Genomic DNA, 15,639 nt, shown 5'->3' on the forward strand with positions numbered 1-15,639 from the left:
TTCCGGTATAGAGCCAAGTAAACCTTGACTTTGTAGAAAATTGTTATAGGTTCTTCATGCTTGGAATATTTATATTATATTTTGTTTTTTTATTGAAATAATGGTTATTTTTTAAAATATATTTTTTAAAAATTTATAAATCAAAATAATAAAAAATATATAAATAATTATTTTTTAAAAAAATTCAAACTTTTTTTTAGAAACGCAACCGCGTTCCTTCATGTAGGCTCAACAAGGAGGCAATTTCAATTGTATTCCTTTTTTTTAATTGAATACAAAAACACCCTTTCTTTTAATTGAGATTCTTGTCATTCCATCAAATCCACATTGCCTTTTTCAATAAAAAATTGAAAGAAAAGAAGAATTTTACGAGTTTTTAAAGGCTAATTTTAACCTGAATTAAAAAATTCAAATAAAAATTATAAGATAGAGAGTAAAATGATAAATTTTCTAATGTACTCTCTAAAAAAAACTTGTGTCCAACGAAAATAAGTAAGAAATTCATATTGATAATTGAGCCTAGAAACTCAAGAATAAGAGTCTCTTAATGCTGAGCCGTATGATGATAAAAACATAACAATTGAAGTATCTGAGTCGTATGATGATAATCAATCATCAAACAAACTAGATTTATTATTGCATTTTCTCTTGGATTTCATGGTGATATAGATTAGCAAAAGTGATTAGAGTTTACATTTTTAGGTTGATTTGATTTTTTATTATATAGTATCAAAGATTTAATGATTAAGTGGTCATGAGTTTTAGTTTTATTATCTCTATTTATTTGATAAAAATTAAACATAAGATAATATAAAACTGTGTAAATTTCAAGTCTAGAACATTTTCATTTAAAGAAGTATGTTAAAAAATAATATAAATTATATCTTGAGACCTTAGCTAACGACTTAACTTAAATTTTCAATTGAATTATTTCTTTTACACAAAACACAATAACAGTTGTTAACAACAGACTCAAATCACGCCAGAAACAACACATGAACAATAACAGACTTGCACAGGAGGGGATCTCACATAATTTGTGCCAGGCCTTCCCAACCCGTGCCTGTGCAACATACCATGCTGCTACATGCAAGCTAGCAAGCATGTAGCCGAGATGGATGTATAAAACTGAGCACTCATTCATGCAGATAAGAAACGAGTCATCCATGTTTTGAATCGGGACCAGCCAGCTCAGAAGAAGCTTCATCCTCATCAGGCATTCACATGTCCTTCCTCCTCTTCACACCTTCTGGAGACCTGTTCATAAAAGCATGTGCATTGCCTCGATAAATGTGTACCTCATACGGAATTCCTGATGCTTTCAGCTTTTCCTCCAGAGTCTTGGCAGCCTCAAATATCAAGATTAACAACAGCATCAGTAAATTCCATCTTATCATCATGCATTCAATATCCGTAGGCTGGCACAACAGGAAACATCATTCTGTAGACAATTTAACTTGAATTCAACAGTAGATCATTTCTATACTACATTTTCAACCAGCCAATGTTGATGAATCCTGTCTGTTTTCTCTACTCTCAATATTATACATGTCTTGTCAACAATGTCCAGATAGTTTAGAGATAATTGTTTGTATCAATTCATAGTACTCTTTCTTGCATGTACAATAACAATCCTGTTTAAGGATGGAAAGCTAAAAATAAAAATATACCAAAATCTTTCCTAAACTTATTCCTGATTTCTAGTTTTCCTGATTTGTAATATTTGATTGCTAAATTAGTTCTTGTCAGCATTCCCCCTCAAGTTAGTGTAAAGATATCTCGTATACCCAATTTGTTGAGAGAGCAATGAAATACTTTATTGGATACTGCTTTAGTAAGTATATATGCCAATTAATCCTTAGATCTGACAAAAGGAAAAATCACAATCTTCTCAACGAGTTTCTGCTTGATGAAATTTCTATCTACTTCCACGCGTTTAGTTCGGTCATGTTGAACTAGATTATTGGCTATAACAATTGCAGCTTTGTTGTCACGGTATATCTTGATCTCAATCTCCAAAGGATATCCTAGCTCTTTAAGTAGCCCCTTTATCCATAGTATTTCACATAATCCTTTGGTCATCCTTCTGAATTCTGCTTCAGCACTAGATAGAGCAACAATATTTTGCTTCTTACTTTTCTAGGTCACCAAGTTTCCCCCAACAAAGGTAAAGTATCATGAAGTAGACTTTTTATCAGTCAAATTCTCAGTCAAGTATGCATCAGTATAACCAATGATGTTAAGGTGATCATTCTTTGAGAAAATAATTTCTCTTTCCGGAGAGGATTTTAAGTATCTAAGTACTCGCATGCGATATCAAGACATGTATGTGAAAGGTAGATGAGTCTTCCCATCAATTTTTGATATTGTTCTCTCTTTGTGGGAACCTGATCTAGATATTCTGCTAAACAATGACTTTGTACGATTGATGTATCCACATGTTTGCAATCCAACATCCTGTCTCAGCTAATAGGACCAATACATACTTTCTTTGTGAGAGGAACATGCCTAGTTTTGATCTATATACTTTGACGCCCAAAAAATACTTCAACCCACCAAGATCCTTAATTTCAAATTCACTTGCTAGATACCTTTATAATTCTGAAATTCCTTCTTCATCATTTCCTGTGACTATTATATCATCAACATAAATAATCAAAGCTATTGTTTTTGCCCCATTTATTTTCAGAAATAGTGTATAGTCCGAGTTGGTTTGGCTAAATCCATGCTTCTGCATTGCTACACTGAATCTTACAAACCATGCTATGGGAGACTGTTTCAGTCCATAAAGTGATTTTGTAAGCTTGCACACCACATTTTCTCTTCTTCTAGTAAAACCAGGAGGAACATCGATATAGACTTTCTCCTCTAGATCTCTATAAAGAAATGTATTTTTTACATCAAATTGATGTAAAGGTCAGTTTAGGTTGGCTGCAAGTGATAGGAGTATCCGAATTATGTTTAATTTGGCTACTGCTGAGAACATTTCTTGATAGTCTATGCCGTATATATGTGTGTATCTTTTAGCTACCAATCTCGCTTTTTATCGTTATACTGTCCCATCTGCTTTATATTTCACAGTAAACACCCATTTGCATCCAACTGTTTTTTTTTCATCTAGTAATGTAGTTAGTTCCCAAGTATTATTATTCTGAAGAGCCTTTATTTCATCATAAACAACCATCTTCCAGTGTTCATCTAGCATGGCTTCTTCAAATATTTCGTGGGACCTGTTCTGAAAACACTTTTCCTATGAAGACCTTTGCTGCATTTGACATGTTATTGGCTGAGATAAAATTTGCAATGGAGTATTTGGACTTTCTTCCTTCTATTTTCGATGAGTATCGGTTTGGGGGAATTATTTGATTATGCATGTAAGGTTAACTATATGTAATAGAATCAGGTAATTTAGGAGAGTCACGAGATCTTACCTCAGTTGTAGTGTCGAGATTGTCCTCACGATTCTTATTTTGGTCGTGTTGTATATTGGAGAGGGGGTTATTCGATGTGGCTTGAGTATGTAAGTCGGCGTGGTTGATCTGTTCAGTAGTTCTGTTTGAGTATGGTCAGGATGAACCCAATCCTATATTTGTTGTTCATGTCTATTCTCCACCTGAAGAACAGACGGGGATGGTTCATTGAAGAAATATTCGGTCTCAAGAAAGGTTACATCCATAGTAACAGAGTTTTCGTGTGAAGGGATCATAACACTAGTATCCTTTCATATGAGAACCATAGCCAAGAAAGACACAATGAACAACACATGGATCCAACTTGGATCGTTGGAGTTTTGAAACATGTACAAATACAACATAACAAAAAATCTTTGGAGGTATATGGAATGTTGAATGTAGTTTAACATACCATTCCAAAGTTTGGAGTGGTGTGTGAAAATTAAGTAGGGATGACAAGCGGTTGAGAAGATAAACAAATGTACCCATGACATTAGGCCACTATTGTTGGGGTATATAGACAGCTCTCATAATGGTCCGTACTGTCTCCAGTATGTGTTTGTTTTTCCGTTCAACAATTCCATTCTACCGAGGAGTATGTGGACAAGTAATCTAGTGTATGATGCCCTTTCTATCACAAAATTGTCCAAACTCTTGGTTAATATATTCACCTCCATCATCAGATTGAAGAGTTTTAATGCCCATAGAGAACTAAGTTTATATAAGGGTGACAAATTTTTGAAAAATTGGTAGGACATCTTTCTTATATTTCAACAAATAAACCTAAGAGACCCTTGTACAACCATCAATAAAGGTGTCAAACCATCTAAAGCTAGCAGTAGTCATAACAGGTGCAGGACCCCATAACTCAGAGTGAATAATCTCAAATGGTGCATTGCATTTATTATAACTAATGGGGTAATTTGTTCGATAACTTTTACCCATTATATAATCCTTGCATTTGAAACTAGAGAGCCATACATTTTCAAATAAAGTAGGGAATAAATGTTATAGATAGCTAAATGATGAGTGTCCTAGTTGGTAATGCCATAACCAAATGTCTTGTCCTTGCCGCTGTGATGATTGGATGGAATGAACTTTTCCAAGGTTCAAATCATCCACATAATATAACCCTCCTCTCTTAGTACCATGACCAAAAATATTCTTCGTGAGAACTTCCTGAAACAAACAAAACGAGGAATACATCAGTACGCAACAATTTAAATCTTCTGTTACTTGCACTATTAATAGTAATTTAGTGGAGAGTGAAGGAACAAAAAGAGTATTAGGGAGAGTGAATGTGGTTGATAATTCCATGGTTCTTCCCCTTGTTACCGAATATATATCACCGTTAGCATTTGATATTGCCTTCTGTTGAGGAACTGATTTTTTTTTAAGTTATTATGATCATAGGTCATGTGATTTGTCGCCCCTGAGTCAATAATTCAATTGTTTACATGTTCACCATTGGATATTAAGTTTGTGGAACCAATAATACCTGGGTCTTGAGTTGTAGACTAAGGTTGATTGTTGAGTGGCACAAATATGTTTGGATCTGTATTAGTAACAAATGTTGCATGACCATTTCATTCATCTTTTTTTCCCTTCAGTTCATACCACCATTTAGGATACCCGTGTAGCTGAAAACACGTGTTATTTCCTCCATAATAAGTGCACCCACCCTCATAGGCTTTTGGTCTAGAAAAAAATGGCTTGCTGGAATTCAGCCCATGTGGTCTAGACTTGGGCCGAAGGGTTTGTTTTTTAGATGATGATAGGCTAAAAAATGGCTTGGATGAGTTGCAACTAGTCCAGCCCGTCTGTTCGGGCTTGTAAGAGTGAGGCTGTTAAAATCATTCCATCCCTTATTAGTCGTCCTGTCGTTCACACCATTCTTGACGGCTTTTTCATTCTATAGCCCTAAGTTCACCATGCCTCCCCTTCTCATCTCACCCCAGTTCTTGTCTCTGCCTCTTATTAGTAAACAGAAACTATCTCCCCTTTCCTTCTCCATCATCACGGTTTATTTGGTGTTCTCTCTTCTCACTTGAGCGAAGGCTTGCTCGATCGATGATAGAGGGATTTATTAAAGAATGTCTTGACAGGTCTGATCAAATTGATCATCCAAACCATCCAAGAAGGTACAAATTCGATCTTCTTGAATTAGTATGTTGTATTTCCGTATGTCCTTATCGCATGTCTTAGGATTTGGGCGTTTGTAGTTGATCTCTCGCCAAAGAGATTGTAAGCTAGTGTAGTAGTCTTCTAGAGAACCCCTCCCTTGTGTGGTTCGACTGACTTTTCATTTTAGGTCATATACCTGGACATTATCTTCTCCATCGAAGTAGGTTGTGGCAATGGTGTCTCAAACACCTTTAACTGTAGGAAATCTGATAAAATTCCCAATTAAATCTGGGTTTAGGGAATTGATAATCCAATCTTTAACAATTGCATTTTTTGTTCTCCATTTTACTGTATGTTGGGTCGGTAATTACTGGCTGTCTGATTTTGCCGGTGATTAATCCAAGTTTGTTTCTGTCGGAGATGAACACCTCCATGATCTATGACCATAGTTCATAATTCTGATCATTAAGTTTGATTCTAGGGATGACAATTGGCAGGTCAGGGTTTTGGGTAAAGTTGGTTTGAGTGTTGGTTACAAAATTTATGGTTGTAATCTGAGCATGGTTTGGTGGGTTTGGTTATGCCATTGTTTTAGGTTATTTGTGATTTGAAAAAGGTTTATAATTGAATCAGTAGCTTTGATACCATGTCAACAATGTCCGGGTAGTTTAGAGATAATTGCTTATATCAATTCACAGTACTCTTTCTTTATTGCATAAAACTTGTATATATATATTCACAGTACTCTATTCTTGTTTAAGGGTGGAAAACTAAGAATAGAAATATATCAAAAAATTTCCTAAACTTATTCTTAATTTCTAGTTTTTTTTAATTTGTAATATTTGATTACTAAATTAGTTCTTATCAACATGTTTAACATGTGAGCTCGGTGAGGATATCAGATGAACATATGGTTAAAAACGATAATTCTTTTTGTTTTGCAAGCTTAGAAACTCATAATACTTAAAAAGGGAAGTTCATAATATTGGGATATTATGTATTGTAAAACCAACATATTTGACATTTGATTTTCTTAACTGCCTAAGTTTGATTTAAGGCAACTTATTTTACAGGCCTAATCGCATTATGAGAAAAAAGTACACAAAGAAAAAAGACTGAGAAGGGAAAATGATGAAGCTCCCTCTTCTGATGCAAATTTACAATAGTTATTAGGGATTCAGATGCAAGCTTTTATTGTTCACATGTTCTGTTTATCTCAGTAATGCATCTCTCCTTGTATTTCTTGATGAGTTTTTCATTTTATTCTTCAAATTCAAAGAAGAAAGATCAACAACAACAAATTCGTTCAATATATCAGTTAAAAAAACAATATTATTAATAACTCAAGATAAAATTCCCACGATTACACGTGTTCAATTACTTGAAGTGCAACTTCAAGTGCTACAGTTTGAGAGTGTGATTATCATCCACATTTGGAACCTGTAAGTGAGCTCTCATTCTTAGAGGAATTTGAAGCTGTAAATTTATGTATCCAACACGGTATATAAAAAGTACCAAGAGCAGTTTTTCTCAAGCTCATAGGCAAGGACAAGTTGATAATTCTATGTAAAATTGAAAACAACAGATGATAGTTAGCGTCAACAAACTCTAAAGAAATTGGCATACCGTAACATTTGAAAAAGCTAACAAAATTATCAAGCTCTCTAAAGTGAGCCTGAACAGGTGCCTTAGCTTGAACAGGGTTAGTGAGCCGTGATGAAGGAACACCATAGAATGTAACAACAACATCAACCTCAAGAATGAAAACAGAATTTGCAATAGACAGAGCACCCCCTATGCAAAATCCAGTCACTCCAACCTATTGCAGTGAATCACAAGATTGTTTAGCATTTTGATTCAATCTTTGAAACTTACCAAACCAATAAGCTGTTCTCAAACTTCAGCTATGTAATGTAGAGTAGATTTGAGAAAGAACCAAACTAATTGAGCATTAAAGAAGCATGACCACATGGTTAATAATTCCACAAGAAGGGTTAATAGTTTCGGTTTCTTTTAAGTGTACGTGCCAATTATGATTTTCTAGGAAACTAGCTAGAGCCTATGGGAGCAGCTGAAAGAGCCATTCAAGACACCAACCTGAGCTCTGCATTCTTTTCTTGAACCAATCTACTACAGAAACAATTACATCATAGTATCATTTACTTTATATTACTAAACTCAATTCATCATATTGTCAATCCTAAGCTAAATGTGCTATAATTATCTGTCCATACAATATATTTTGGGCCAAATTCTCTGTGAACTGCTGTGATACTAAACGAGAACCTTAATCAACATTTTATGTTTTCAACTTTCCTATATAATGGATTGCTACAATGTTTCCTTATATAATTATTTTTTTTTATGATTGTTTTTCCAAAATGGTCATTTTCGGTTTTCTTTTCATATAGAGTTGGTTGAGAATTTAGTTTTGTATTTTTTTTATAATAAAACATTGTAGATTACTATAGTATTTCCCCCATGTGGTTTTTATTTTGGTACAATATTTCTCCATATGTTTCTTTTTCAAAATTATCTTTGTTGAATTTATTTTTTTTAATATTAAGCTGGTTGAGAATTTAGCTTTAACTTTCCCCGCATGTTTTTTTTTTGTTTTTTTGTTGTTTTCCTAAAATTATCTTCTTTTTTTGTGTTTTTTTCATAATTATTTTTGTCAATTTTATTTTTTAAATATTAAGCTGGTTGAGAATTTAGCTTTTTGGTTTTTCCTTTAAAACACTGTTAATTGCTACTGTAACAACCCCGATTTTTCTACATTCTTTTTCGCAATATATTGAAAATTTCAGGTATTTTTTTTTATATAGGTTCCACCAAAATTTCAGCAGAGTCTCCCCTATACTGATAAGTCCCAAGTTATCGACATATACCCTGTTTACACTTTTAATATCTCATATCTCATAACTCAAAATCACGATCCAATCATCCTAGGTCTCAACCCAACTCATTATCATCAACACAACACATCTTATTCAATAACATCATATAATGTAGTTCAAATGAAAGATTCAATTTCAACTGTAAACTTGCATGGTCAAATAAGTACTAAGAGTTTCAACCATTAGATTAAAGACATACATTCAAATTTACGGATTAATATTACATCTCAAGTTTTAGGAGATAAGTCTTTTAATTTACAAATAATTTACATGGTCAAAAGTAAAAGATAACTAAACTAGTATTACCCTTGACGCGACCCTAATGGACCTGAAAATAGAAATTAACATGTACACATAAATATAAAAGATAGTAACAAGCTATAACAATGGCATACAATAGTCTCTACGGAATTTCTTTTGATATATGAAATTAGGCATAAACCTCTTTTACAACATATATTTTCCATCTATTGCCAATATCCATCTAATATCCTGTCTCATTTGCCAAGAATAATTCCATCTTGGAAATCTCAACACAACTCAACGGTTTGCGAACATCATCTCCTTATAAATCAATTCTCACTTGATACCAAGATATTCCTCTCTTGGTATCATTAGCTTATCTCATTCTTTTGGAATAATCAATCAATATTTTTCCTTTTCTGAATCTGTTGTTAGAAGGTAATCACTAAAATTAATAAATCTCATTAGTATCATTAGTCTTCTAATATTGGGCTAGACTAATCAATTTAAGGAATACCGGCACCGATGAAACTTCATCGATACTATTAGCAATCCAAACCTGGATAACTAATCAATGTCATTTGATTCTTCCATTCATATCGAACCCCTTTCATTTTTCTTATTAACATCATATGCATTGTAACCACGGTTGCCAAGTATCATTTGTACACAATCTTAGTTATCAATACTACGGTCACTAAGCATCCTTCACATAACCTTGGTTACCCTCATCATAGTGCCAAGTATCAATTTATGCCCTTAACCACCATCATTATGGTGTTAAGTATCATTGTAATGTATCCTTAGCCACCAACACTATGGTAACCAATTATCTATCAATTCCCCTCCAATCTCCAAATCATTGTGTCTACCCAATAACCACATTAATTCAATATCTTAGTCATATATTAATTATTTTACTCATAACATTTAGAACTTACTACTTCTAACTTAAATCAATTAATTCACATAATCTTTTCAAAACTTAACTATCCGGCTAACTCATCTCGATTGCCAATAATTCTGGTAATTTCATATAATTACCCACACATTTGGTTAACCTTCCTCGGTTACCAGTACATCCGGTAATTTCATATGAATTACCCAGCCTCCAGCTAACTTCTTTTGTTAGTCAATCAATCCTGTAATTCCATACGAATAACCCTATATCCAGTTTGTTAACCAATAAACCCGGTAATTCTCTTAATTACCCAAGCAATCTGGCTAACCCATCTTGGTTGTCAAAGTCAATCCGGTAATTCCATACGAATTACCTAGCATCCGGCTAACCTCTTTTGTTAGCCAATTAATCCAGTAATTCCATACAAATTACATAACATTCGGCTAACTTTTTTTGTTAGGCAATCAATCCGGTAATTCCATACGAATTACCCCATATCCAATTAACTTCCTTGTTAACCAATAAACCCGGTAATTCTCTTAACTACCCAAGAAGTTTGGCTAACCCATCTTGGTTGCCAAAGTCAATCCGGTAATTCCATACGAATTACCTAGCATCCAGTTAACCTCTTTTGTTAGCCAATCAATCCGATAATTCCACACCAATTACCCCACATCCAGCTAACCTCTTTTGTTAGCCAATTAATCCGGTAATTCCATACGAATTACCCAGCACCCGGCTAACCTCTTTTGTTAGCCAAATAATTTCGGTAATTTCTCTTAAATTACCAATAATTCTTATTTGTAATAATCACTCAACTTATTCATCTGTTTCATTCTTTTAACATCAATTAAACACACAACACAAACATTTAAGAAACTAATTACAAGATAAGGTGATGAATCACCTACCTAGAATAGGTGCACGTGCTGCCACTCCATGCAATTGTCCAGTCCCTACAACTTTCCTTGTACCACCAGGGATTCAATTTTTATCAACAATACAACCAACATCACATCTTCATTTAATTCTCATTCAACTAGTATTCTCAAACCAATCACAAGGAATTTTCTTTAAGATCTCATACTCTTACTCATTTTCATGTTTATATTCATTCTTATAATTTTGTTATCAAAATCATCACTCAATAGTAATTCTAAGTAATTCCAATCAATTTAGCTTAACCAACCCAGAACACTATCTAGTGTCTTAATCATAACTAAAACTGTAAAACTCAGTTTTGGGCGTGATTTATCTCTATGAAAGGTTAAAACATGGAAATACAACTTTTATGAAGAAACCAACTCCAAATTATTTTAGTTTTAAGGCTAAAGATTAACAATCACAATAGCCCCTCCTTTATAGCTAAAATTTTGGACAACGAGGATTTCCATTCCTTGGAAATCCTTTTCAACTTCCAACTTATTTTCATGCAAAAACAACATCATCTAAGGTCATTTGGCATCATTAAATCACAAATTCAAACCAATTCTAAAGCAAAACATTCAAACAATTCCCCTACCTCTACAATGTTGCAAGATTAGACCAAAAATAAGGAAACTCATTCCTTTTGGGATTTCTCCCATTATTGTTTTTAATACAACAAAATGATGAACTATTCATTTTCTTTTGTTTTCTCCTCATGCAATTAAACATATGCGGCAAACCTTAACAATTAATTTTCTTAGATCATTATCACAACAACAATTTCACCCTATTAGTTGGAATCCATAACAATCTTCATTAACTAATCAATTTGACAAAAATACTTATAGCTAGCTTTAAATATGTTTTATTTTCCAAATTTCTTTCATTTCAATTTCTTCATGGTTCCACCCCATTTATAACATAACCAACGAGTTAGCTTTGTATTCAATCAACATGTTCATATAGCAATGTTCCTTACTATTATTACACAATAATCATTCTTCCCTTCATATAAAGAATGCAAAATTAATCTATAATAATACTAATAACAAGAACATATTTTACCATTACATCTTCCATAAAATTTACACCCACACAATTCTAATTTCATCAAAACATGTATTTAATCAAGCTTACTACATTTTGCCAAAACTAGTAATAGATTCAAAAGGCAATAAGTCATCAACCTCAGATTATTGTTTGAAACCCAGCGGTCAAACTCTATATCATAGGGTTGGTCATACTATATCTCAACATCATAATGATCCAACGGTTAGATCTCCCTAGATCTGTATAAAACTGAGCTTACCTGAAAATGGACGAGCTACTGTTCAACATGCACGAAACCTTGCCGGAGGATGAGTTTTCGATCTCCACTGTCCAGAATGAAGGCAACATATAGGCGCACCACATATCCATGAATGAGCATGATCCAACGGTGGAAGAGGGATAAATCGGCTAGAGACCAAACTGCCCTGTAGGTGCATTTCCTTTTTGTTTTCCAGGAAATTTCCGATGATGATATCTGTCAAACGGATTGTGTTCCTTCCAATCCCTCCGCTTAGTTAGTACAGGAGTGTAATAAAAACAACATATCTAAAACACAACATGCTCCAACGGTGTTTTCTAGAGATATGGCCACCGGAGCATTATTGGTTTTTCTCCAAAATCTGCAGCTCTCTCTCTATCTGCTTTTCTCTATTTTTTTAATTGGTGGCCTCTTTGCAATTTTATAGGCACTTTTTCCATAATTATAATTTTATCCCTTATTCATGCCTTTATGTATTTTATTTTATTTTTCATGTAAAATATCTGGTTTATTTCTGCTTAAATCGCTACTCTTTACCAAACTCCGATTGAGATGAGATATTTAACCAAGGTAGGAAAACATATTAATAGACTTCATGCAAAATTTCATCCCGATCCAACGATTGGATTGAGAGCTCTGCTTTCTAATGTAAACTTGTTCAGTTCATGACTTTTCATAAACAATCTAGATTTTTCTTGTTCAATCTTCACAAAAAGTCATATCAATTATCCTTCTAAAGCTTTAAGGTCATCATTAAAACTTTTCATTAATTTCCACCTTTATTTATTTATTTATTGTGCTTATTACCGTTTCAAAATAACATCACTGATTTTTAATCGGTGCATGCACCTTCAGTCCTACCCTTTTCATTGCATTATCCTTTATTATAATGCATTCTTTATTACCTCACTTATTTCCTAAAAATATTTTGTCATTTTTCTCATTATTTTATCCATCAAAACATGTTAACAATTTCTCTGTCTTTATGAATTCTAAACCAAAAAATCATTTTATGGAGGTCATCTCTTCCATTATATATCATTATTTATCTATTATTTCTAATCTTGGTTTCCATCACTCATTGAAATATTATCATTTTCAGTTTTATGTTTACATGAGGGTTTACACTTCTACATATTTAAATTATAAATTTCCAGGGTTTTCACAGCTACAGTGTTTTCCTATATGTTTTTTTTTTTAGAATTATATTTGTCAATTTTAGTTTTTTTCATATTGAGTTGGTTGATAATTTAGCTTTGTAGTTTTTTTCTTGAAAAAAAAACATTGTGGATTGTTACAGTGTTTCCCCACATGATTTTTTCTTGATGCAGTGTTTCCACACATGTTTTTGTATCGATTTGTTTTTCAAAATTATTTTTGTCGAATTTATTTTTTTCATACTAAGCTGGTTGAAAATTTAGCTTTGTAGTTTTTTTCTTTAAAACACCGTTGATTGCTAAAGTGTTTCCCCGCATGATTTTTTTTTGTTATAATTTTTTTCAAAATTGTCTTTATCAATTTTATTGTTTTTAATATTGAGTTAGTTGGAAATTACAACTGTAGATTTTCTCATGAAACACTATAGATTGCTATAGTGTTTTCCTACATTGTTTTTTTTTTCCTTTCATTTTTTTTTATAATTTTTTCCAAAATTATCTTTATTGATTTTATTTTTTTAATATTGAGTTGGTTGAGAATTACAATTGTATATTTCCTCACAAAACACTATAGATTGCTGTAGTGTTTCCTGATTTTTTTTCCTTTTGTTTTTTTTTTATGAATTTGTTTCTAAATTATCTTTGTCTATTTTATTTTTTTAATATTAAGCTGATTGAGAATTTAGCTTTATAGTTTAATTTTTCTTGAAAACATTGTAGATTGCAATAGTGTTTCTCCATATAATTTTTTTTTTAAATTGTTTTTATGATTTTTTTTACAAATCCATGACAATACATAAGCATGCCATAAGCCTGTGGCAACGCACGGGCATGACAACTAGTAATATCTAGATGATGAAACATGTTTTAAAGAAATACAAGATATTAACGATTTGAGTTATAACTCCGAGTGAGATTAACGAGTTAGTTTTATTTTAATTAAATGATAAAAAAACAATGATATTAATCAAAGATTTTTTTAAAAGATCACGATACTTTGGAAAAAAAAACAAAAGGATTTAAAATAAAAAAATAACTCAAACAAAAAAATAACTCAATTAGCAAAATAATGAGGGTGAAAATTGAAATAAAATATAAATTAGGGGGAAACTATTTTTTTTTGGAAGGTTAAATTGAAAAGAAAAATAACTCAAACAAAAAAAAATAAAGATAAAAAAATAACACACAATAAACTTGGATTGAAGGGTGAGATTAAAAACCAATAAAATTTTTATAAAAGAGTTAAGGAAAAAAAACAAGAAATCCAAAGACTAAAGACCAAATATAAAAAAGAATATATGAACAATGAAAATTAAAGGACTAAATTGAAAATAAATAATACTTATACAAAATGAAAGAGGACAAAAAGAAAAGAAATTAAAAGAAAAAAAGGACCCAAATTTTTATTTGGAGGGTTAAATTGAAGAGAAAAATAACTCCAACAAAAAAGAAAAAAAAATAAAAATTAAGAACCAAATTGAAAACAATAAAACTAAATAGACCTGAATTGAAATGCAAAATTGAGAAAACAAAACTTTTATATAAGGGTCAACTAAAGAAATCATGAATCAAAAGAAGAAGGATCAAATTTAAAAGCATAATATATTACAAATTGAGATTGAAGGAAATAAAACTCTTATTAGAGTCAAGGACAAAAATTAGTAATTAAAAGACGAAAGACCAAAGCACATATACAAAAAAAGAAGAAGATCAATCTGTAATTTTTAGGGATGAAGAGAGAAAAGAAGAAAAAGGCTCATCGACAACAAACCACTCAACCATTAATGACACGCGCTATACCACCTGAAAAGGGACGCAGCGACACATCTAACTACTTGGTAGATGGACATGTTTAACCACTAGGAGGCGTTGCATACGTCGCTCAAAGTGCGCGTGATGGAAAGCTCATGGTCACGCAATCCACAATCAAGATTGAGATTTGATTCTGGATAGTTGAAATAGGTCTGATAGGAGTGTGACACAATGAGAATTTATCCCAAGGCACCAACATTATTGAAATGAAGTCGAATGACATCACGAAGCTGATTAATCTTCGATAAGTCAGATTTAGTTCATTCAAGAACTGAAGAATGCAAAAATTACTCTCACACATTAAAATTGAAAAATTCAGAAATATTATTCATCAATGATTGTCGAAATTTAGGTTACATGTGTTTAAATAGTTTTTGAAAAAAATTAACCCTAGTGGATTGATTTGTTCCAATTACAAAATTGACTCTAAAACTCATAACCTGATCCAAACAAGTCTTGGATCCTAGTTGAAAACAAAGTATCAATCAAGTCTAAATGATCCTTGGGCAGTAGCTAATAAAATAAAATAAAGCCCATAATATTAAATCCTTGTTATGTTGTGAGAAGAAAAGAAGGAAAAAAAATATTACAAAACTGATTTAAGGCTTATTTATAGCCTTCCATGCAGTCCATTAATTCTAGAAACTAAAGGAAGGGTGTCCATGATGTTTCCAAGTTGTAATAGAATTCTGATTTTAGACTTATGTTTTTTTTTTCTTTTTTTGAAAGGAAAGTAATTGCTGGTATTAATTTCCTTCCTTTACCGCCTCTTAAGACCCTTATAATATTAGAAAACACAATTGAAGTTGCTATAACA

General features: G+C 32.2%; 1 pseudogene; it reads right to left on the reverse strand.

The window, feature by feature from the left end:
- Positions 1–1,140: 1,140 nt before the first annotated feature.
- LOC133691765 (uncharacterized) lies at positions 1,141–11,963 on the reverse strand (annotated as a pseudogene).
- Between the last annotated feature and the right edge of the window lie 3,676 nt (positions 11,964–15,639).

This window comes from Populus nigra, chromosome 4, assembly GCF_951802175.1.
Source record: "Populus nigra chromosome 4, ddPopNigr1.1, whole genome shotgun sequence".
Classification (NCBI taxonomy): Eukaryota; Viridiplantae; Streptophyta; class Magnoliopsida; order Malpighiales; family Salicaceae; genus Populus; species Populus nigra.